Source organism: Schistocerca gregaria, chromosome 8 (genome assembly GCF_023897955.1).
Source record: "Schistocerca gregaria isolate iqSchGreg1 chromosome 8, iqSchGreg1.2, whole genome shotgun sequence".
NCBI classification, from domain to species: Eukaryota; Metazoa; Arthropoda; class Insecta; order Orthoptera; family Acrididae; genus Schistocerca; species Schistocerca gregaria.
The window spans coordinates 9,030,488-9,055,277 of record NC_064927.1 but is presented as its reverse complement, the minus strand read 5'-3'; the positions used below and the strand labels follow the sequence as shown (position 1 = coordinate 9,055,277).

The window sequence follows — 24,790 nt, the reverse complement described above, 5'->3', positions numbered from 1 at the left end:
GTGGACTGCGTTTGCCAAGCCCAAGATTCGTCAGACTTTGATTTTTTACTGTGCCGCAAGGGCGCGTGATTTTAAGAACATGTATGAATTTTACTACTCTGTCCTGCGTGAACTGTATGACGCGGCGGGTCCTTCTCCTCTGCGGATCCATGATGGTCGTCGTATTAAAGCCAAGCTCTTGACCCTCAAACGACGACAGTTGGATGGTCTGCGAGTAAAGTCGAAACCTCACTCTCTTGTTGAAGGTGAACTGACTTCTTTGTACCACCTGCTGCGGCATCAGACTCGACGTCGTCGCTCCTTCATCTCTTCTCTTATGGTGGATGATGGACGACAGCTTATTGCACACGAGGAAATGACTCGTGCTCTTCATCAGTATTACGCTAGTCTCTATTCTGCCGATGATTCTGGTGCGTCACTTTCTGATGATGTCCTTGAGGATCTTCCTGCGACGATCACGCCTGACGCGAACGGCGACTTTCTCCGGGAGTTGCAGGTAGATGATGTTTTTGACTTTATTGCTCACTCTCCGTCCGGTAAATCGCTGGGTCCAGACTGCCTGCCTAAAGAATTTTATCTCCGTTTTTGGCCCCTTTTGGGTGGCATTTTTACGCAGATTTTAAATGAGATTGTCAGGGGGATGGATGTGCCTGCCGATTTTAAAGTAGGGAAAATTGTTTTAATTCCGAAGTCCACTGGTCGTTTATCTACTGCCAATCTTCGTCCGCTCACATTGCTGAACTATGATTACAAGACAGCTGCTAGAGCACTCAATAGTCGATTGTCTTCACTGCTTCGGGGTGTGATTGATGCACATCAATGTTGTTTTCCTGGTAGATCTATTCTGACCCCAGTAGCCGAATATCGGGATGTTGTCTCGGTTGCGGCGGTTACAAACGTTCATTGTGCCTTTGCTTTCCTCGATTTTTTAAGGCTTTTAATCACGTCAGTCATGTGTTTTTAGATCATGTTTTAGATACAATAGGTTTTAACGCTTCATCACGTGGTGTTCTTGGTAATTTGTATAGGGGTATAACTGCTCGGGTGTCAGTCAATGGGCAGCTGACGCCGCCCTTTGCTATCCGCCGAGGGGTACCTCAGGGTAGTCCGCTCTCTATGTCGCTATTCATATTGTCCCTGGAACCGCTGCTTCGGACTCTTGCTTTCAAGCTTCAGGGTATGACCCTCTCTGGTGGGAAGCTCACTGTTAAGGCGTACGCGGACGATGTCGTTGTTCTCCTCTGTCAACGTGATGATATCACATTGTTGAAAGGGGCAGTCGATGCATAATGTTGTGTCTCAGGAGCGCGTCTTATTCAGGGTAAGTGTAAGTTCCTTGATATTCGAGGGTTTCGCCATGCTGATGTTCCTTGGGCCACTTTTGTCCATCGCCATACGTCATTGGGGATTACCATTGATCGGTGTCCTATCAAAATGGCAGCTCTTAATTGGAAATCTGTCACCGAGAAGATACAGGGGGCTCTGATGGTCCATGAGCAGCGCTCTGCTACCATTTTGCAAAAAATCAAAATTTTAGTCACATACATGTTATGTAAAGCCTATTATGTTGCTAAGCTGTTCCCCCTTCCCATTATGGTGGCGAAACGGTTGCGCCAATTGTCTAGCAGGTTTATGTGGAAGGGTCATCTATTCAAGTTGCGTTACGAGGTTATGACGAAACCGCGTATCTCCGGAGGCTTGGGCTTCACTGACACTACTCGCAAGGCATCTGCCTTGTACGTTCGCCGTACGACTCTAATTGTTACGCAAGAAGTGACTTCAATTACATCCAGACTTTTTACTGTTATGCGTCCGAAGAGCCTTGCTCCACCTGTCGACGTCGGTCGCCTCAATTTTAAGTTGAAACACGTCCGGGAATTTTATATTGCGGTTAGTTACCTCGGTGACGTCTTCTTGCGACGACCGGTGCCAACGACCAAGAGCTGGATTGCCCGTTGGGAGGGGCTGGCCGGTCCCAATCCAATCGAACTGGCGTCTCCATCAGTGTCATGGAAGAACGTCTGGAAGAAAGTCTGCCGATCCACACCATGGCTGTGGCGTCCACGTGGTGTAGGGTAGTTAATGGTTTGGTCCCCACCAACGTACGACTGCACCGTATTGGTCTTTCTGACACGGACAACTGCACTCGGTGTGGTCTCCTGGACACACTTGAGCATCGATTCACCAGCAGTGGGCACCTTGCTAATTGGATTTGGCTCAGGAAACAACTGGCTTTTGTCACTAGGACTGCCGAAACCGCTTATACCATTGACATCATCGTACGGCCCGATTCTTCCTTTTATCCGCGAACGAAGCTCAATACCGTTATGTGGTTGATCGGACACTTCGTACATTTTGTTATTAGTTGTCATGAAGAGGATGAACACCTAACGTTTCGACAGTACATTCTTACTGCTTACTGGAACCGATTGCGCATGCCAGGACTCCGTGAAGATTTTGTAAATATGCTTAGCCTGACATTTGAAAGGGAGGGTGTTGGCTAAGGTCGCCTTCGTTAGCCGATTTCCTATATACTGTTTCTGGATTTGCCACCTTTCTGTAAACTACTTTTCTAAACCTGGACTGAAGTTTTCGTGGATATTTAGGACGAACAAGAAAAACAAACGTGAGACCAAGAACCGAGACAGTAGGGGAAAGTACGACGCCGTAGTACAGGTGCCATTCGGAAACAGGACGGTGGAGTCATCGTGGCCAGGCCTCGGGTTTCGACCCCTGCCCGCTTTGTTTCCGCAGGCCTGAATCTGAGTGTCACCCCTAAATTTTAAACTATGGCATATCAAGTAATACAAAAAAAAAAGAAAGGAAAAATAAAATGAAACAACATGCAAAACATGGAAGACAAAAAAAAAATGGATAAGGCGTCGGACTTCGGATCTGAAGATTACAGGTTCGAATGATGTCACGCTCGTGTTTTATCAGTTCTGAAAAAGAAACATACCGTTTTAATGTAGCAATTGAGCAGTACGAAACCGTCTGAATGTTGCTGTTGACCATTTTCTGCTTGGAGATGCTCTTGAGCTTGAAACACACACAACAAGACCGGTGTTAACCTGCGAAATGGTCGGCAGAGTGCCGTCACCGCGAGTTTTCACTGGCACTTGCACATCTAAAACAACGTCGGAAAGTAACTCATTCACCTTTTGAGTCACATCAAGTATGAGTGTTAATTTTGACGCCACTAGCTCTGCAAGTTGTCATGCAATTCCTTTACCTCTCAGAAATGATTATGAAATAAAAGTGAAGTACGTGACGTGTGTGACGTTAGGAAAACATTAGGCAGCATGGAGAGATTCTGTATGGGACCACCCAACCCAAACTAGTACTGTGTGACGTGCTACCCGGGAAGTATTTACCGAAACAGCCTGCCTAGCTCAGTCGGTAGAGCATGAAACTCTTAATCTCAGAGTCGTGGGTTCGAGCCCCACGCTGGGCGGAACGGAATTTTGTTCCGCTGCAGATGTAAATTACCGTTTCTCTGATTAACGTGATGTAATGGAAATAGCAACTTTAAACTTTGCCTATGTCTCTGTCAGTCGCAAGGAAACTGTATTTGAAGGTGAAGGTGATTTTGTATACATGTGTGGAAGACATGTTCTGAAATGCAAGTGTTGTTGTTTGGAGAGCACATTGGTTACGTGTCAGATGTGTAGCCAAGCAGTAATGGGTCGCCATAGCTGCAAATATTAGTCGGTAATATGAAGTGTTGTCAGCTGAATTCTGATGATCCAGACGACCGTTAGGACGAAGTACGCAAAAGTACCGCTAGGCCGCGCCTCTTTAGCTCAGTCTCATTCTGGCTCTAGCTGCCGACGCGAACGGAAGTGTCACCGTTGCTGCGTGTAGTCAGTGTTTTGCCAGTGTTTACCATTGCGTTTCGGTGTTTTTGAGTTTTGTGATTTTCTTCGTGTGTAACTCGTGTTTTTTCTGCCTCCTTTGTTCTGTTTTTGTGTTTTTCTACCGACGATTATTTGTCGTTTGTGGAGTTTTAGGTAATTACCGGAATCTCCCCTTGATTACTTCATACCATGGCTACAACTGTGAGGAAGAATACGCTGGTTTTTGCCTTCGCTAAGGAAACACGACGTGTTCAGCCGACTCCTCTGGAAATTCATGATTGGCTTGATCAGGTACTTGGCATAAATTCTGATATGGTTCATACCACTCAGCTAGATACTGACAACGACTGTGTTTTCATAAAGTTTTTATATCCCGTTTCGGTCGATAAAATTATTGGAAAATTCGGGTATCATGTCGAATTTTTTCATAGAGACGGCACTACAAGTAAAGTGGCTATCAGGAGAGCTGATGCTCTTTATAGATCTGTGCGGGTGTTAAATTTACCTATCGAGATAGATAATGAGAAAATCAAGGTTGCCCTGTCTCAATATGGTGAGGTAAAGGATATAGTTAACGAACGTTGGTCGAAGCAATTTAAAATTCAGAGCTTCAATGGTATTCGTTCGGTAGAGATGGAAGTAAAGACGAATATCCCATCTCATATAACTGCTGACGGGCATAAAGCACACGTGATTTATAGTGGTCAAACCCCTACGTGCCATATATGCAATGAATCGGGTCATTTAAGGCAGGACTGTCCCCGTCGTGTCTTTGTACTAAAAACAAATTTAGTCCAACGCCGCAAGATGACCTTGAGCGAAGTTTTGGCAACCGATAACACGGCCAAACAGGGTGAGGGTTCGGATCCTGTACCTAGTATTGGAACTATTGCTGTTGATGGCAATGATTTTCCACCCCTGGTAACACGCTTCAATTGTGATTTCTCTGCCCGTGAGTTAGACGTACTAACCAAGAATCGACCACTTGAACATACAGATGATCATTCTGATGATGACACCTCCCGACAATCTCCTGCTGTACGTAAACAGAAAGCTGGTGAAGAAAATCTGCATGTGCCCCAAGACGGAATGCAAGTAGATTTAATTGCAGTTTCTGATACATCTCGCTCACTGCCAGAAAATGCAACGGCAGCTGCCGACAGCGAGAAAGTAGAAGTCCCCCAAGCAGTGACAACTTGCCCAGCTGTAAACAGCGATAATCAGCTGTTTACCGACGGGAAGTTCGCGGAAGCGGTAGAACAACAACACCGCGACACCGCAACAGCACAGCAACCGGCACCAGAGTGTAAACAAGTGAAAGTGTTTACTCCTGAACCGGAAAATAAGCAAACACCGTCGCAAGCGTCACAACAACCGAAGGTAGCATGTAAACAGCAGGCAGTGTTTACAAACCAGGTCTCTCCAGACACTGCTGCTGAAGCGGCCGCGTCGAGTGTTGCCACAACAAAATCAGGTCAGGGTTTTCAGGGCGTCCACCGCCGTACGCTAAAACCACAACCGAATCTTACTGTTTCTCGCACCCAAGCCAAACAAAAAGCGGACAAGTCGGACGTAAAATCACAGAAAAATATACGATATGAAATTGTCAGAGAAGGTGCTCCAGATGAGCCTCCTGACACACTCAATGTCGAACAGCCCCTCAGTACTAAGGTGCGTGATGACAATGGCAGACACACTAACGTTTAGCGACCGTGTTACTAGGACTGCTACCAAGATCTGAATGACTGTAGTTTTAAACCGGATTTCAGCATACCAAAAGTACAACAGTTTTTTTTTTTTTTTTTTTTTTGACCAACTTTGTCCGTGGCCAATAGCAAGTTAGGGATGCAAGCATACTCTATCACAACGATCAATATAAATAAAATTCGAACCTCATTAAAGCTAGCTGCTCTCAAGGAATTTTTGTATGACTCTGGAACCGATATCGCTTTGCTACAGGAGGTTGTAACGACGGAATTTGTAATACCAGGATACACCGCAATTGTTAACGTATCTTGTGACACACATACAGGAACAGCGGTTCTGCTCAGGGAAGGGATTCCCGTATCTCAAGTGGAGCGGTTGGAATCTGGAAGGGCAATTAGTATTAACGTTTTAGGTACCACATTGATTAACTTATACGCGCCCTCAGGAAATAGTAATAGACAGGACAGGGCAGCATTTTATAAAGAGGAACTTATATATTTATTACGTCGAAACCCAAACAGTTTTATAATGGGCGGTGATTTTAACTGTGTGTTAAATCGTAAAGATCAACAACCACATTTTAACGGTTCTTTAGAACTTAAACGCCTAGTAACCGACCTAAAACTTAAGGACGCATGGGAACTAAAATATCCAACGAAGGTTGAATATTCGTATATAACACAGACTTCGCGTAGTAGAATAGACAGAATCTATGTTTCCCAAAACTTGGAAAGATGTCTACTAAATTCAGAAATTTTACCTGTATATTTTAGTGACCACTGCAGTATGAAGGCGTGCATTAATTTAGCTCCACAGCCGATTCAGATTTTTAGGAACCAGTGGCATCTAAATGTCTCTCTCTTAAAAGAGCAAGATTTGGCAGACGCGGTATCGGATGCGTGGACCTTATGTCTGCGATCGATCGAGAGGCACCCCACAGTATTAGACTGGTGGATTAAGGTTGCAAAGCCGAGACTGAGAAAAGTGTATATCAGATACAGCAGAGAAACAGCGTGGGAGTTAAAAAACAGTATGGAATTTTATTACAGTTTGTTGCGAGACCTCTATGAACAGGCAATCGTGTCAACCATTAGATTACAAGACATCAGACACACCAAAGCGAAATTACTCGCCATTAAAAGACAACAGATGGAAGGTTTAAAACTGAAGTCAAAGGCGAAGTCGGTGGTAGATGATGAAACAACATCCTTATATAATCTGCTTCGGCATGCAAAGAATAGGCGACGCAATGTTATTAGTGAACTTAAAACCCCCAATGGGACAACACTGACGTCTCAGAAGGAGATTCTAAATGCAGTATACCAGTACTACTATGCATTATATTCCTCCAGCCCACCTCACGAGGGGTCTCTGCAAGAGTTTTTCAGTGTTTTATCCCCACAATTGACAAGTTCTGAAAACGACGAAATCCTTTCTGAAGTCAGTAACGAAGAGGTTCGTGAGACAATAACCAAGTCCCCGGTGAATAAATGTGCTGGACCCGACGGACTCCCTGTAGAATTTTACAGAAAGTTCTGGTTTTTAATTGGTGACACGTTTACATGCATTGCAATGAGATTTTTAACGAGCAGACGATACCTGCAGATTTTAAAGACAGCAAAATTGTACTTCTACCGAAAAACAAAGGGACAAAAAGTTTAAACAATTACCGCCCTATTTCACTTTTAAACTCTGACTACAAAATACACTCCTGGAAATGGAAAAAAGAACACATTGATACCGGTGTGTCAGACCCACCATACTTGCTCCGGACACTGCGAGAGGGCTGTACAAGCAATGATCACACGCACGGCACAGCGGACACACCAGGAACCGCTGTGTTGGCCGTCGAATGGCGCTGGCTGCGCAGCATTTGTGCACCGCCGCCGTCAGTGTCAGCCAGTTTGCCGTGGCATACGGAGCTCCATCGCAGTCTTTAACACTGGTAGCATGCCGCGACAACGTGGACGTGAACCGTATGTGCAGTTGACGGACTTTGAGCGAGGGCGTATAGTGGGCATGCGGGAGGCCGGGTGGACGTACCGCCGAATTGCTCAACACGTGGGGCGTGAGGTCTCCACAGTACATCGATGTTGTCGCCAGTGGTCGGCGGAAGGTGCACGTGCCCGTCGACCTGGGACCGGACCGCAGCGACGCACGGATGCACGCCAAGACCGTAGGATCCTACGCAGTGCCGTAGGGGACCGCACCGCCACTTCCCAGCAAATTAGGGACACTGTTGCTCCTGGGGTATCGGCGAGGACCATTCGCAACCGTCTCCATGAAGCTGGGCTACGGTCCCGCACATCGTTAGGCCGTCTTCCACTCACGCCCCAACATCGTGCAGCCCGCCTCCAGTGGTGTCGCGACAGGCGTGAATGGAGGGACGAATGGAGACGTGACGTCTTCAGCGATGAGAGTCGCTTCTGCCTTGGTGCCAATGATGGTCGTATGCGTGTTTGGCGCCGTGCAGGTGAGCGCCACAATCAGGACTGCATACGACCGAGGCACACAGGGCCAACACCCGGCATCATGGTGTGGGGAGCGATCTCCGACACTGGCCGTACACCTCTGGTGATCGTCGAGGGGACACTGAATAGTGCACGGTACATCCAAACCGTCATCGAACCCATCGTTCTACAATTCCTAGACCGGCAAGGGAACTTGCTGTTCCAACAGGACAATGCACGTCCGCATGTATCCCGTGCCACCCAACGTGCTCTAGAAGGTGTAAGTCAACTACCCTGGCCAGCAAGATCTCCGGATCGGTCCCCCATTGAGCATGTTTGGGACTGGATGAAGCGTCGTCTCACGCGGTCTGCACGTCCAGCACGAACGCTGGTCCAACTGAGGCGCCCGGTGGAAATGGCATGGCAAGCAGTTCCACAGGACTACATCCAGCATCTCTACGATCGTCTCCATGGGAGAATAGCAGCCTGCATTGCTGCGAAAGGTGGATATACACTGTACTAGTGCCGACATTGTGTATGCTCTGTTGCCTGTGTCTATGTGCCTGTGGTTCTTTCAGTGTGATCATGTGATGTATCTGACCCCAGGAATGCGTCAATAAAGTTTCCCCTTCCTGGGACAATGAATTCACGGTGTTCTTATTTCAATTTCCAGGAGTGTAGTATGCAGGATTTTAAAAAAGAGACTTTCCCCTCTGACCGACAAATTAATTAGTCAACATCAGTCATGTGCAGCAAATAGAAGTATTTTTAATACGATTTCTGAATATAGAGACATCATCGCCTTAGCATCGGTTTCCAATATCAAACGTGCTTTACTTTTTATAGATTTTACTAAGGCTTTCGACTCGGTGAATCACCGCTTCCTATTTGAGGTACTGACAAAAATGGGACTCGTCCACAAAACAGTTAATGTTATAAAAAACGTTGCTACTGGTCTGAACGCTAAATTAGCTGTCAACTGTCAGCTGACGCGGCAAATTCAAATAAACCGCGGCATCCCACAGGGATGTCCATTATCTATGTTTTTGTTTGTTGTGTCGTTAGAGCCCTTTTTAAGAAGTGTTCATGAAAGTTTAAAGGGCATAACTATAACTGGCAGGAAAACTGTAGTTAGAGCCTATGCTGACGATGTTGGTGTCGTCATAAGAGGGCAAGATGATGTAATTCCACTAGGGGCCATTCTTCAAAACTACTGCCACGCATCGGGTGCGACAACAAACGAAAATAAAAGTACAATCCTGCGAATGCGGGGTCTTTAACGGATACAAATCGATTGGGCGAAGTCAGTTACCACACATAAAACCCTGGGGACAATCCTGACGGCATGTCCAATGAGGATGACAGCCCTCAATTGGAAAGAGGTTCTAACAAAGATTCAAGGGGGACTTATTGAGAACTCACAACGACTTATGAACCAGGTTCAGAGGGTCAGGTTCATTAACTTATGCATTCTCTCAAAGGCATTCTATATGGCACAAGTTTTTCCCTTGCCGAAGTTGATAGCTCAGAAAATAATGTCGAGGGTTGCAAATTTCTTATGGAAGCTGGAAATCTTCAGGGTTAACCTAAGAACTGCGACTTTACATCCTAGAAATGAAGGCCTCGGACTGGTAGACATACGCAATAAAGCTTCTGCGCTTTTCATAAAAAGGTCTTTAAACATATTTCACGCCAACCCCGGCAGTATTACTACACAATTGTTTAAATGTGTCCAACCAGAAAGCCTTCAACCACCGGCAGACGTACAAAAAATTAACCCCCGACTGCGATACGTTAGGATCTTGTACACAGAATTGAGCTATGTTAACGAGAAACTCAGAACTTCACTGCACATTACAGCCAGAGATATCATGAGACAAAGACAACAATATGAAGGACAAAATAAAATTGCCACGAAATATATGAGTCATAACTGGGATGCAATTTGGGAGAATATTAGTTTTAACGGGCTCAATTCAGATGTGGTAACGGCATGGTACAAAGCCGTCAATAATATTGTCAGCACCAACGAGCGGCTTTATAAAATTGGGAAAGCTGAAACCCCCTTATGTCAGAAATGTAAACTAGTTGACACTGTGATTCATAGATTTACGTGTGCTGGAAATCTCAACAATTGGCATTGGCTCAGGAAAAGTCTTGCACTACTGCAACGAACGTCACCCAATTCCATTACTCCTATGGTGCTTTTCGGACCTGAAACTAAATATTACCCGAAAACCAAAAATAATGCAATACACTGGTTAATGGGACAGTTTGTCCATTAAATTATCAATAAAATAGGTGGTGACGACGAAACGGAATTCAAGCTTTTTATGCAAATGGAGTACAGCAACATTCAGCAATATGCAGACCACAGGAAAATGTATGGAAACATGTTGATCATTTTTTTCGAACGAATAGGTGTTGGTTAAAGCGCACAGTCTAACACTAAATGTACTATTTAGGGGTAATGAAGAAGTGAAGTATGAATCTACGTTCAAGATGAAGGAAATGCCTCTTCTTTTATCCATTCATGTTACGTCTGCCCCCCAATAAGTGTCTCATAAATGCTCGCTGTATATGGCAGTATAATCACATGTTTCTTACTCGAATGTCTGTTGACTGAAAACTCGAATGACGGCTTTGCAGTGGGATCTCACCCCCAGATGTCGTACAACCAGTGCTCCTTACCACAATAAAGAGAGCAGGCGAAAAATATACACGACTATACCCGCTTTTCTATAACAATTAAAATGCACTGAAGGAGCAATTCGGTGGGAGTGATGGTGGGGGCATCGTGGCCAGGCCTCGAGTTTTTTGACCCCTGCCCTCGTTGTCCCCGTCATGCGCCTACTGATATGCATCCTTATAAAAAACAATAAAAAGCGGTCCAAGGCGCCAGACTAAAGGAAAAGGGGCTAGGATACCTGGCTTTAAAAAAATGAGAAACAAAATTGGTTAAAAAAAGTGGTAGGGGAAAAAAAACAGTGATTAAGGCGTCTGACTCGACATCAGATTCCCTCTGGGAGCGTAGGTTCGTATCCTACCGGCTTCGTGCGATTTTGCGTACAAACGAGCAGAAAGTTTCGCGCACATGTGACATGCATGGATGAATAAAATTAAAAATAAAAATAAAAAATAAGTCGGTAGAGCGTGAGACTCTTAATCCCAGGATTGTGGGTTCGAACCACACGCTGGGCGGAACGGAATTTTTCTTCCGCTGCAGATGTAAATTACAGTTTTTCTGATTAACATGATGTAATGTAAATAGCAACTTTAAACCTTGCCTACGTCTCTGTCAGTCGCAAGGAAACTGTAAAAAAAAAAAAAAAATGGATAAGGCATCGGTCTCCTAAACCGGGGATTGTGGGTTAGAGAAAAAAAAAAAAAGTGGTAGAGCGCTAGTCTAGTAAACCAAAGGTCGTGAGTTCCATCCTCAAAGGAGGAAATCGAATTTTGGAAATCAGTTGCGCGTCGTGGCCGTATAGCAAACAGTATCTGTGATGACGAACAATTAACAACAGGCGTTCATTTAAGAATTACTCTCAGATGTGATTAAGGCGAATGGCGCAGATAAAGACTTTGCCAAAGCGGTACAGCATAAGGTGGGACGAGGCAGTCTGAATTACATTTTATAGATGTATTTCTCACATATGTAAGAGCCAGTCGAAGTCGTCGTCGTCGTCGTCGCCGCCGCCGCTTCTGCAGAAGTAGCAAATGGCCATCGTGGCAAATGCGGCGAGGCACGCCCTGCCTTCGATTCCGTATGCACAAAGTGTGTGGTCTTGTTTCCCAGTCTATATTTGGTCGGTCACGTAAGAGGTTGAATGTAACGAATGGGTGGGAAAGAGAAAGGGGCAGCGGCTGTGTAGAACGAAAACACAAATTATCAGGGGTGTGAGCGTTTCGAGATGAGTCATACACAAGTTGCACTTGGTCGTCAGTGACTGTGTTGCCTAATGGATAAAGCGTCGGACTTCGGGTCTGAAGATTACAGGTTCGAATGCTGTCACGCTCGTGTTTTATCAATTCTGAAAAAGAAACATACCGTTTTAATGTAGCATTTGAGCAGTACGAAACCGTCTGAATGTTGCTGTTGACCATTTTCTGCTTGGAGATGCTCTTGAGCTTGAAACACACAATACAAGACCGGTGTTAACTAGCGAAATATTCGGCAGAGTGCCGTCACCGCGAGTTTCTACTGGCACCTGCACATCTAAAACAACGTCGGAAAGTAACTCGTTCGCCTTTTGAGTCACATCACGTATGAGTGTTAATTTTGACGCCACTAGCTCTGCAGGTTGTCATGCAATTCCTTTACCTCTCAGAAATGATTATGAAATAAAAGTGAAGTACGTGACGAGTGTGACGTTAGGAAAACATTAGGCAGCATGGAGAGATTGTGTATGGGACCACCCAACCCAAACGAGTACTGTGTGACGTGCTACACGGCAAGTATTCTCCGAAGCAGCCTGGCTAGCTCAGTCGGTAGAGCATGAGACTCTTAATTTCAGAGTCGTGGGTTTAAGCCCCACGCTGGGCGGAACGGAATTTTGTTCCGCTGCAGATGTAAATTACCGTTTTTCTGATTAACGTGATGTAATGGAAATAGCAACTTTAAACTTTGCCCACGTCTCTGTCAGTCGCAAGGAAACTGTATTTGAAGGTGAAGGTGATTTTGTAGACATGTGTGAAAGACATGTTCTGAAATGCAAGTGTTGTTGTTTGGAGAGCACATCAGTTATGTGTCCGATGTGTGGCCAAGCAGTAATGGGTCGCCATAGCTGCAAATATTAGTCGGTAATATGAAGTGTTGTCAGCTGAAGTCTGATGATCCAGACGAGCGTAAGGACGAAGTACGCAAAAGTACCGCTACGCCGCGCCTATTTAGCGCAGTGGTAGAGCACTGGATTAGTAAACAAAGGGTCGTGAGTTCCATCCTCAAAAGAGGAGGCCGTATTTTGGAAATCAGTTGCGCGTCGTGGCCGTATAGCAAACAGTATCAGTGATGACGAACAATTAGCGACATGCCTTTTATTAAGAATTACTCTCAGATGTGATTAAGGCGAATGGCGCAGATAAAGCCTTTGCCAAAGCGGTACAGCATAAGGTGGGACGAGGCAGTCTGAATTACATTTTATAGATGTATTTCTCACATATGTCAGAGCCTCTCGCGGTCGCCGTCATCGTCGTCGTCGTCGTCGCCGCCACCGCTTCTGCAGAAGTAGCAAATGGCCATCGTGGCAAATGCGGCGAGGCACACCCTGCCTTCGATTCCGTATGCACAAAGTGTGTGGTCTTGTTTCCCAGTCTATATTTGGTCGGTCACGTAAGAGGTTGAATGTAACGAATGGGTGGGAAAGAGCAAGGGGCAGCGGCTGTGTAGAACGAAAACACAAATTATCAGGGGTGTGAGCGTTTCGAGATGAGTCATACACAAGTTTCACTTGGTCGTCTGTGACTGTGTTGCCTAATGGATAAAGCGTCGGACTTCGGATCTGATGATGACAGGTTCGAATGCTGTCACGCTCGAGTTTTATCAATTCTGAAAAAGAAACATACCGTTTTAATGTAGCATTTGAGCAGTACGTAACCGTCTGAATGTTGCTGTTGACCATTTTCTGCTTGGAGATGCTCTTGAGCTTGAAACACACACTACAAGACCGGTGTTAACTAGCGAAATGGTCGGCAGAGTGCCGTCACCGCGAGTTTCCACTGGCACCTGCATATCTAAAACAACGTCGGAAAGTAACTCGTTCGCCTTTTGAGTCACATCACGTATGAGTGTTAATTTTGACGCCACTAGCTCTGCAGGTTGTCATGCAATTCCCTTACCTCTCAGAAATGATTATGAAATAAAAGTGAAGTACGTGACGAGTGTGACGTTAGGAAAACGTTTGGCGGCATGGAGAGATTCTGTATGGGACCACCCAACCCAAACGAGTACTGTGTGACTTGCTACCCGGCAAGTATTCACCTAAGTAGGCGGGCTAGCTCAGTCTGTAAAGCATGAGACTCTTAATCTCAGGGTCGTGCGTACGAGCCCCAAACTGGGCGGAACGGAATTTTGTTCCGCTCCAGATGTAAATTACCGTTTTTCTGATTAACGTGATGTAATGGAAATAGCAACTTTAAACTTAGCCTACGTCTCTGTCAGTCGCAAAGAACCTGTATTTGAAGGTGAAGGTGATTTTGTAGACATGTGTGAAAGACATGTTCTGAAACGCAAGTGTTGTTGTTTGGAGAGCACATCGGTTATGTGTCAGATGTGTGGCCAAGCAGAAATGGGTCGCCGTAGCTGCAAATATTAGTCGGTAATATGAAGTGTTGAAGGCTGAAGTCTGATGATCCAGACGACCGTAAGGACGAAGTACGCAAAATTACCGCTAGGCCACGCCACTTTAGCGCAGTGGTAGAGCACTGGGCTAGTAAACCAAGGGTCGTGAGTTCCATCCTCAAAGGAGGAGGCCGTATTTTGGAAATTAATTGCGCGTCGTGGCCGTATAGCAAACAGTATCTGTGATGACGAACAATTAGCGACATGCCTTTTATTAATAATTACTCTCAGATGTGATTAAGGCGAATGGCGCAGATAAAGCCTTTGCCAAAGCGGTACAGCATAAGGTAGGACGAGGCAGTCTGAATTACATTTTATAGATGTATTTCTCACATATGTCAGAGCCTCTCGCGGTCGTCGTCGTCGTCGTCGTCGTCGTCGTCGTCGCCGCCACCGCTTCTGCAGAAGTAGCAAATGGCCATCGTGGCAAATGCGGCGAGGCACGCCCTGCCTTCGATTCCGTATGCACAAAGTGTGTGGTCTTGTTTCCCAGTCTATCTTTGGTCGGTCACGTAAGAGGTTGAATGTAACGAATGGGTGGGAAAGAGCAAGGGCAGCGGCTATGTAGAACGATAACACAAATTATCAAGGGTGTGAGCGTTTCGAGATGAGTCATATACAAGTTGCACTTGGTGGTCAGTGACTGTGTGGCCTAATGGATGAGGCGTCGGACTTTGGATCTGAAGATTACAGGTTCGAATGCTGTCACGCTCGTGTTTTATCAGTTCTGAAAAAGAAACGTATCGTTTTAATGTAGCATTTGAGCAGTACGAAACCGTCTGAATGTTGCTGTTGACCATTTTCTGCTTGGAGATGCTCTTGAGCTTGAAACACACACTACAAGACCGGTGTTAACTAGCGAAATGGTCGGCAGAGTGCCGTCACCCCGAGTTTCCACTGGCACTTGCACATCTAAAACAACGTCGGAAAGAAACTCGTTTGCCTTTTGAGTCACATGAAGTATGAGTGTTAATTTTGACGCCACCAGCTCTGCAGGTTGTCATGCAATTCCTTTACCTCTCAGAAATGATTATGAAATAAAAGTGAAGTACGTGACGAGTGTGACGTTAGGAAAACATTAGGCAGCATGGAGAGATTCTGTATGGGACCACCCAACCCAAACGAGTACTGTGTGACGTGCTACCCGGCAAGTATTCACCGAAGCAGGCGGTTTAGCTCAGTCTGTAGAGCATGAGACTCTTAATCTCAGGGTCGTGGGTTCGAGCCCCACGCTGGGCGGAACGGAATTTTGTTCCACTGCAGATGTAAACTACCGTTTTTCTGATTAACGTGATGCAATGGAAATAGCAACTTCAAACTTTGCCTACGTCTCTGTCAGTCGCAAAGAAACTGTATTTGAAGGTGAAGGTGATTTTGTAGACATGTGTGAAAGACTTGTTCTGAAATGCAAGTGTTGTTGTTTGGAGAGCACATCGGTTATGTGTCAGATGTGTGGCCAAGCAGTAATGGGTCGCCATAGCTGCAAATATTAGTCGGTAATATGAAGTGTTGTCAGCTGAAGTCTGATGATTCAGACGACCGTAGAACGAAGTACGCAAAAGTACCGCTAGGCCGCGCCTCTTTAGCTCAGTGGTAGAGCGCTGGACTAGTAAACCAAGGGTCGTGAGTTCCATCCTCAAAGGAGGAAGTCGTATTTTGGAAATCAGTTGCGCGTCAAGGCCGTATAGCAAACAGTATCTGTGATGACGAACAATTAGCGACATGCATTTTATTAAGAATTACTCTCAGATGTGATTAAGGCGAATGGCGCAGATAAAGCCTTTACCAAAGCGGTACAGCATAAGGTGGGACGAGGCAGTCTGAATTACATTTTATAGATGTATTTCTCACATATGTCAGAGCCTCTCGCGGTCGTCGTCGTCGTCGTCGTCGTCGTCGTCGCCGCCGCCGCTTCTGCAGAAGTAGCAAATGGCCATCGTGGCAAATGCGGCGAGGCACGCCCTGCCTTCGATTCTGTATGCACAAAGTGTGTGGTCTTGTTTCCCAGTCTATCTTTGGTCGGTCACGTAAGAGGTTGAATGTAACGAATGGGTGGGAAAGAGCAAGGGCAGCGGCTGTGTAGAACGAAAACACAAATTATCAGGGGTGTGAGCGTTTCGAGATAAGTCATATACTAGTTGCACTTGGTCGTCAGTGACTGTGTGGCCTAATGGATAAGGCGTCGGACTTTGGATCTGAAGATTACAGGTTCGAATGCTGTCACGCTCGTCTTTTATCAGTTCTGAAAAAGAAACATACCGTTTTAATGTAGCATTTGAGCAGTACGAAACCGTCTGAATGTTGCTGTTGACCATTTTCTGCTTGGAGATGCTCTTGAGCTTGAAACACACACTACAATACTTGTGTTACCTAGCGAAATGGTCGGCAGAGTGCAGTCACCCCGAGTTTCCACTGGCACTTGCACATCTAAAACAACGTCGGAAAGTAACTCGTTCGCCTTTTGAGTCACATCAAGTATGAGTGTTAATTTTGACGCCACTAGCTCTGCAGGTTGTCATGCAATTCCTTTACCACTCAGAAATGATTATGAAATAAAAGTGAAGTACGTGACGAGTGTGACGTTAGGAAAACGTTTGGCGGCATGGAGAGATTCTGTATGGGACCACCCAACCCAAACGAGTACTGTGTGACTTGCTACCCGGCAAGTATTCACCTAAGTAGGCGGGCTAGCTCAGTCTGTAAAGCATGAGACTCTTAATCTCAGGGTCGTGCGTTCGAGCCCCAAACTGGGCGGAACGGAATTTTGTTCCGCTCCAGATGTAAATTACCGTTTTTCTGATTAACGTGATGTAATGGAAATAGCAACTTTAAACTTAGCCTACGTCTCTGTCAGTCGCAAAGAACCTGTATTTGAAGGTGAAGGTGATTTTGTAGACATGTGTGAAAGACATGTTCTGAAACGCAAGTGTTGTTGTTTGGAGAGCACATCGGTTATGTGTCAGATGTGTGGCCAAGCAGAAATGGGTCGCCGTAGCTGCAAATATTAGTCGGTAATATGAAGTGTTGAAGGCTGAAGTCTGATGATCCAGACGACCGTAAGGACGAAGTACGCAAAATTACCGCTAGGCCACGCCACTTTAGCGCAGTGGTAGAGCACTGGGCTAGTAAACCAAGGGTCGTGAGTTCCATCCTCAAAGGAGGAGGCCGTATTTTGGAAATTAATTGCGCGTCGTGGCCGTATAGCAAACAGTATCTGTGATGACGAACAATTAGCGACATGCCTTTTATTAATAATTACTCTCAGATGTGATTAAGGCGAATGGCGCAGATAAAGCCTTTGCCAAAGCGGTACAGCATAAGGTAGGACGAGGCAGTCTGAATTACATTTTATAGATGTATTTCTCACATATGTCAGAGCCTCTCGCGGTCGTCGTCGTCGTCGTCGTCGTCGTCGTCGTCGCCGCCGCCGCCGCTTCTGCAGAAGTAGCAAATGGCCATCGTGGCAAATGCGGCGAGGCACGCCCTGCCTTCGACTCCGTATGCACAAAGTGTGTGTTCTTGTTTCCCAGTCTATCTTTGGTCGGTCACATAAGAGGTTGAATGTAACGAATGGGTGGGAAAGAGCAAGGGCAGCGGCTGTGTAGAACGAAAACACAAATTATCAGGGGTGTTAGCGTTTCGAGATGAGTCATATACAAGTTTCACTTGGTCGTCAGTGACTGTGTGGCCTAATGGATAAGGCGTCGGACTTCGGACCTGAAGCTTACAGGTTCGAATGCTGTCACGCTCGTGTTTTATCAGTTCTGAAAAAGAAACGTACCGTTTTAATGTAGCATTTGAGCAGTACGAAACCGTCTGAATGTTGCTGTTGACCATTTTCTGCTTGGAGATGCTCTTGAGCTTGAAACACACACTACAAGACCGGTGTTAACTAGCGAAATGGTCGGCAGAGTGCCGTCACCCCGAGTTTCCACTGGCACTTGCACATCTAAAACAACGTCGGAAAGTAACTCGTTCGCCTTTTGAGTCACATCAAGTATGAGTGTTAATTTTGACGCCACTAGCTCTGCAGGTTGTCATGCGATTCTTTTACCTCTCAGAAATGATTATGAAATAAAAGTGAAGTATGTAACGAGTGTGACGTTAGGAAAACTTTAGGCAGCATGGAGAGATTCTGTATGGGACCACCCAACCCAAACGAGTACTGTGTGACGTGCTACCCGGCAAGTATTCACTGAAGCAGCCGGGCTAGCTCAGTCGGTAGAGCATGAGACTCTTAATCTCAGGGTCGTGGGTTCGAGCCCCACGCTGGGTGGAACGGAATTTTGTTCCGCTGCAGATGTAAATTACCGTTTTTCTGATTAACGTGATGTAATGGAAATAGCAACTTTAAACTTTGCCTACGTCTCTGTCAGTCGCAAAGAAACTGTATTTGAAGGTGAAGGTGATTTTGTAGACATGTGTGAAAGACATGTTCTGAAATGCAAGTGTTGTTGTTTGGAGAGCACATCGGTTATGTGTCAGATGTGTGGCCAAGCAGTAATGGGTCGCCATAGCTGCAAATATTAGTCGGTAATATGGAGTGTTGTCAGCTGAAGTCTGATGATCCAGACCACCGTAAGGACGAAGCACGCAAAAGTACCGCCAGGCCTCGCTTGTTTAGCTCAGTGGTAGAGCACTGGACCAGTAAACCAAAGGTCGTGAGTTCCATCCTCAAAGGAGGGAGTCGTAGTTTGGAAATCAGTTGCGCGTCGTGGCCGTATAGCAAACAGTATCTGTGATGACGAACAATTAGCGACATGCCTTTTATTTAGAATTACTCTCAGATGTGATTAAGGCGAATGGCGCAGATAAAGCCTTTGCCAAAGCGGTACAGCATAAGGTGGGACGAGGCAGTCTGAATTACATTTTATAGATGTATTTCTCACATATGTCAGAGCCTCTCGCAGTCGTCGTCGTCGTCGCCGTCGCCGCTTCTGCAGAAGTAGCAAATGGCCATCGTATCAAATGCGGCGAGGCACGCCCTGCCTTCGATTCCGTATGCACAAAGTGTGTGGTCTTGTTTCCCAGTCTATCTTTGGTCGGTCACGTAAGAGGTTGAATGTAACGAATGGGTGGGAAAGAGCAAGGGCAGCGGCTGTGTAGAACGAAAACACAAATTATCAGGGGTGTGAGCGTTTCGAGATAAGTCATATACTAGTTGCACTTGGTCGTCAGTGACTGTGTGGCCTAATGGATAAGGCGTTGGACTTCGGATCTGAAGATTACAGGTTCGAATGCTGTCACGCTCGTCTTTTATCAGTTCTGAAAAAGAAACATACCGTTTTAATGTAGCATTTGAGCAGTACGAAACCGTCTGAATGTTGCTGTTGACCATTTTCTGCTTGGAGATGCTCTTGAGCTTGAAACACACACTACAATACTTGTGTTACCTAGCGAAATGGTCGGCAGAGTGCAGTCACCCCGAGTTTCCACTGGCACTTGCACATTTAAAACAACGTCGGAAAGTAACTCGTTCGCCTTTTGAGTCACATCAAGTATGAGTGTTAATTTTGACGCCACTAGCTCTGCAGGTTGTCATGCAATTCCTTTACCTCTCAGAAATGATTATGAAATAAAAGTGAAGTACGTGACGAGTGTGACGTTAGGAAAACATTTGGCAGCATGGAGAGATTCTGTATGGGACCACCCAACCCAAACGAGTACTGTGTGACGTGCTACCCGGCAAGTATTCACCGAAGCAGGCGGGCTAGCTCAGTCTGTAAAGCATGAGACTCTTAATCTCAGGGTCGTGGGTTAGAGCCCCATGCTGGGCGGAACGGAATTTTGTTCCGCTGCAGATGTAAATTACCGTTTTTCTGATTAACGTGATGTAATGGAAACAGCAACTTTAAACTTTGCCTACGTCTCTGTCAGTCGCAAAGAAACTGTATTTGAAGGTGAAGGTGATTTTGTAGACATGTGTGAAAGACATGTTCTGAAATGCAAGTGTTGTTGTTTGGAGAGCACATCGGTTATGTGTCAGATGTGTGGCCAAGCAGTAATGGGTCGCCATAGCTGCAAATATTAGTCGGTAATATGGAGTGTTGTCAGCTGAAGTCTGATGATCCAGACGACCGTAAGGACGAAGTACGCAAAAGTACCGCTAGGCCGCGCCTCTTTAGCGCAGTGGTAGAGCACTGGACTAGTAAACCAAAGGTCGTGAGTTCCATCCTCAAAGGAGGAGGCCGTATTTTGGAAATCAATTGCGCGTCGTGGCCGAATAGCAAACAGTATCTGTGATGACGAACAATTAGCGACATGCCTTTTATTAATAATTACTCTCAGATGTGATTAAGGCGAATGGCGCAGATAAAGCCTTTGCCAAAGCGGTACAGCATAAGGTGGGACGAGGCAGTCTGAATTACATTTTATAGATGTATTTCTCACATATGTCAGAGCCTCTCGCGGTCGTCGTCGTCGTCGTCGTCGTCGTCGTCGTCGTCGTCGTCGTCGCCGCCGCCGCTTCTGCAGAAGTAGCAAATGGCCATCGTGGCAAATGCGGCGAGGCACGCCCTGCCTTCGATTCTGTATGCACAAAGTGTGTGGTCTTGTTTCCCAGTCTATCTTTGGTCGGTCACGTAAGAGGTTGAATGTAACGAATGGGTGGGAAAGAGCAAGGGCAGCGGCTGTGTAGAACGAAAACACAAATTATCAGGGGTGTGAGCGTTTCGAGATGAGTCATATACAAGTTTCACTTGGTCGTCAGTGACTGTGTGGCCTAATGGATAAGGCGTCGGACTTCGGATCTGAAGCTTACAGGTTCGAATGCTGTCACGCTCGTGTTTTATCAGTTCTGAAAAAGAAACGTACCGTTTTAATGTAGCATTTGAGCAGTACGAAACCGTCTGAATGTTGCTGTTGACCATTTTCTGCTTGGAGATGCTCTTGAGCTTGAAACACACACTACAAGACCGGTGTTAACTAGCGAAATGGTCCCCAGAGTGCCCTCACCGCGAGTTTCCACTGGCACTTGCACATCTAAAACAACGTCGGAAAGTAACTCGTTCGCCTTTTGAGTCACATCAAGTATGAGTGTTAATTTTGACGCCACTAGCTCTGCAGGTTGTCATGCAATTCCTTTACCTCTCAGAAATGATTATGAAATAAAAGTGAAGTACGTGACGAGTGTGACGTTAGGAAAACATTAGGCAGTATGGTGAGATTCTGTATGGGACCACCTAACCCAAACGAGTACTGTGTGACGTGCTTCCCGGCAAATATTCGCTGAAGCGGCCGGTCTAGCTCAGTCGGTAGAGCATGAGACTCTTAATCTCAGGGTCGTGGGTTCGAGCCCCACACTGGGCGGAACTGAATTTTGTTCCGCTCCAGATGTAAATTACCGTTTTCCTAATTAACGTGATGTAATGGAAATAGCAACTTTAAACTTTGCCTACGTCTCTGTCAGTCGCAAAGAAACTGTATTTGAAGGTGAAGGTGATTTTGTAGACATGTGTGAAAGACATGTTCTGAAACGCAAGTGTTGTTGTTTGGAGAGCACATCGGTTATGTGTCAGATGTGTGGCCAAGCAGTAATGGGTCGCCATAGCTGCAAATATTAGTCGGTAATATGAAGTGTTGAAGGCTGAAGTCTGATGATCCAGACGACCGTAAGGACGAAGTACGCAAAAGTACCGCTAGGCCACGCCTCTTTAGCGCAGTGGTAGAGCACAGGACTAGTAAACCAAGGGTCGTGAGTTCCATCCTCAAAGGAGGAGGCCGTATTTTGGAAATCATTTGCGCGTCGTGGCCGTATAGCAAACAGTATCTGTGATGACGAACAATTAGCGACATGCCTTTTATTAATAATTACTCTCAGATGTGATTAAGGCGAATGGCACAGATAAAGCCTTTGCCAAAGCGGTACAGCATAAGGTGGGACGAGGCAGTCTGAATTACATTTTATAGATGTATTTCTCACATATGTCAGAGCCTCTCGCGGTCGTCGTCGTCGTCGTCGTCGTCGTCGTCGTCGCCGCCGCCGCTTCTGCAGAAGTAGCAAATAGCCATCGTGGCAAATGCGGCGAGCCACGCCCTGCCTTCGATTCCGTATGCACAAAGTGTGTGGTCTTGTTTCCCAGTCTATCTTTGGTCGGTCACGTAAGAGGTTGAATGTAACGAATGGATGGGAAAGAGCAAGGGCAGTGGCTGTGTAGAACGAAAACACAAATTATCAGGGGGTGTGAGCGTTTCGAGATGAGTCATATACAAGTTGCACTTGGTCGTCAGTGACTGTGTGGCCTAATGGATATGGCGTCGGACTTCGGATCTGAAGATTACAGTTTCGAATGCTGTCACGCTCGTGTTTTATCAGTTCTGAAAAAGAAACATACCGTTTTAATGTAGCATTTGAGCAGTACGAAACCGTCTGAATGTTGCTGTTGACCATTTTCTGCTTGGAGATGCTCTTGAGCTTGAAACACACACTACAAGACCGGTGTTAACTAGCGAAATGGTCGGCAGAGTGCCGTCACCGCGAGTTTCCACTGGCACTTGCACATCTAAAACAACGTCAGAAAGTAACTCGTTCGCCTTTTGAGTCACATCAAGTATGAGTGTTAATTTTGACGCCACTAGCTCTGCAGGTTGTCATGCAATTCCTTTACCTCTCAGAAATGATTATGAAATAAAAGTGAAGTACGTGACGAGTGGGACGTTAGGAAAACGTTAGGCAGCATGGAGTGATTCTGTATGGGACCACCCAACCCAAACGAGTACTGTGTGACGTGCTGCCCGGCAAGTATTCTCCTAAGCAGCCCGGCTAGCTCAGTCGGTAGAGCATGAGACTCTTAATCTCAGCGTTGTGGGTTCGAGCCCCACGCTGGGAGGAACGGAATTTTCTTCCGCTGCAGATGTAAATTACCGTTTTTCTGATTAACGTGATGTAATGGAAATAGCAACTTTAAACTTTGCCTACGTCTCTGTCAGTCGCAAGGAAACTGTATTTGAAGGTGAAGGTGATTTTGTAGACATGTGTGAAAGACATGTTCTGAAATGCAAGTGTTGTTGTTTGGAGAGGACATCGGTTACGTGTCAGATGTGTAGCCAAGCAGTAATGGGTCGCCATAGCTGCAAATATTAGTCGGTAATATGAAGTGTTGTCAGCTGAAGTCTGATGCTCCAGACGACCGTAAGGACGAAGTACGCAAGAGTACCTCTAGGCCGCGCCTCTTTAGCTCAGTGTTAGAGCACTGGACTAGTAAACCAAGGGTCGTGAGTTCCATCCTCAAAGGAAGAGGTCGAATTTTGGAAATCAGTTGCGCGTCGTGGCCGTATAGCAAACAGTATCTGTGATGACGAACAATTAGCGACATGCCTTTTATTAATAATTACTCTCAGATGTGATTAAGGCGAATGGCGCAGATAAAGCCTTTGCCAAAGCGGTACAGCATAAGGTGGGACGAGGCAGTCTGAATTACATTTTATAGATGTATTTCTCACATATGTCAGAGCCCCTCGCGGTCGTCGTCGTCGCCCCAGCCGCTTCTGCAGAAGTAGCAAATGGCCATCGTGGCAAATGCGGCGAGGCACGCCCTGCCTTCGATTCCGTATGCACAAAGTGTGTGGTCTTGTTTCCCCGTCTATATTTCGTCGGTCACGTAAGAGGTTGAATGTGACGAATGGGTGGGAAAGAGCAAGGGCAGCGGCTGTGTAGAACGAAAACACAAATTATCAGGGGTGTGAGCGTTTCGAGATGAGTCATATACAAGTTGCACTTGGTCGTCAGTGACTGTGTGGCCTAATGGATAAGGCGTCGGACTTCGGATCTGAAGATTACAGGTTCGAATGCTGTCACGCTCGTGTTTTAAACAGTTCTGAAAAAGAAACATACCGTTTTAATGTAGCATTTGAGCAGTACGAAACCGTCTGAATGTTGCTGTTGACCATTTTCTGCTTGGAGATGCTCTTGAGCTTGAAACACACACTACAAGACCGGTGTTAACTAGCGAAATGGTCGGCAGAGTGCCGTCACCGCGAGTTTCCACTGGCACTTGCACATCTAAAACAACGTCAGAAAGTAACTCGTTCGCCTTTTGAGTCACATCAAGTATGAGTGTTAATTTTGACGCCACTAGCTCTGCAGGTTGTCATGCAATTCCTTTACCTCTCAGAAATGATTATGAAATAAAAGTGAAGTACGTGACGAGTGTGACGTTAGGAAAACATTAGGCAGCATGGTGAGATTCTGTATGGGACCACCTAACCCAAACGAGTACTGTGTGACGTGCTTCCCGGCAAATATTCGCTGAAGCGGCCGGTCTAGCTCAGTCGGTAGAGCATGAGACTCTTAATCTCAGGGTCGTGGGTTCGAGCCCCACACTGGGCGGAACTGAATTTTGTTCCGCTCCAGATGTAAATTACCGTTTTCCTAATTAACGTGATGTAATGGAAATAGCAACTTTAAACTTTGCCTACGTCTCTGTCAGTCGCAAAGAAAC

General features: G+C 46.0%; 6 non-coding genes across 6 annotated transcripts; all 6 read left to right on the top strand.

The window, feature by feature from the left end:
* The first annotated feature begins 3,381 nt into the window (after positions 1-3,381).
* Trnak-cuu (transfer RNA lysine (anticodon CUU)) lies at positions 3,382-3,454 on the top strand. Its single transcript has one exon. It is a non-coding gene; the product is annotated as a tRNA-Lys (tRNA).
* Positions 3,455-12,484: 9,030 nt separating this feature from the next.
* Positions 12,485-12,557, top strand: Trnak-cuu (transfer RNA lysine (anticodon CUU)). The gene has a single exon. It is a non-coding gene; the product is annotated as a tRNA-Lys (tRNA).
* A 5,997-nt stretch (positions 12,558-18,554) lies between these two features.
* On the top strand, positions 18,555-18,627 carry Trnak-cuu (transfer RNA lysine (anticodon CUU)). Its single transcript has one exon. It is a non-coding gene; the product is annotated as a tRNA-Lys (tRNA).
* A 2,958-nt stretch (positions 18,628-21,585) lies between these two features.
* Positions 21,586-21,659, top strand: Trnak-cuu (transfer RNA lysine (anticodon CUU)). The gene has a single exon. It is a non-coding gene; the product is annotated as a tRNA-Lys (tRNA).
* A 1,447-nt stretch (positions 21,660-23,106) lies between these two features.
* Positions 23,107-23,179, top strand: Trnak-cuu (transfer RNA lysine (anticodon CUU)). Its single transcript has one exon. It is a non-coding gene; the product is annotated as a tRNA-Lys (tRNA).
* A 1,425-nt stretch (positions 23,180-24,604) lies between these two features.
* Positions 24,605-24,678, top strand: Trnak-cuu (transfer RNA lysine (anticodon CUU)). Its single transcript has one exon. It is a non-coding gene; the product is annotated as a tRNA-Lys (tRNA).
* The last annotated feature ends 112 nt before the right edge of the window (positions 24,679-24,790 follow it).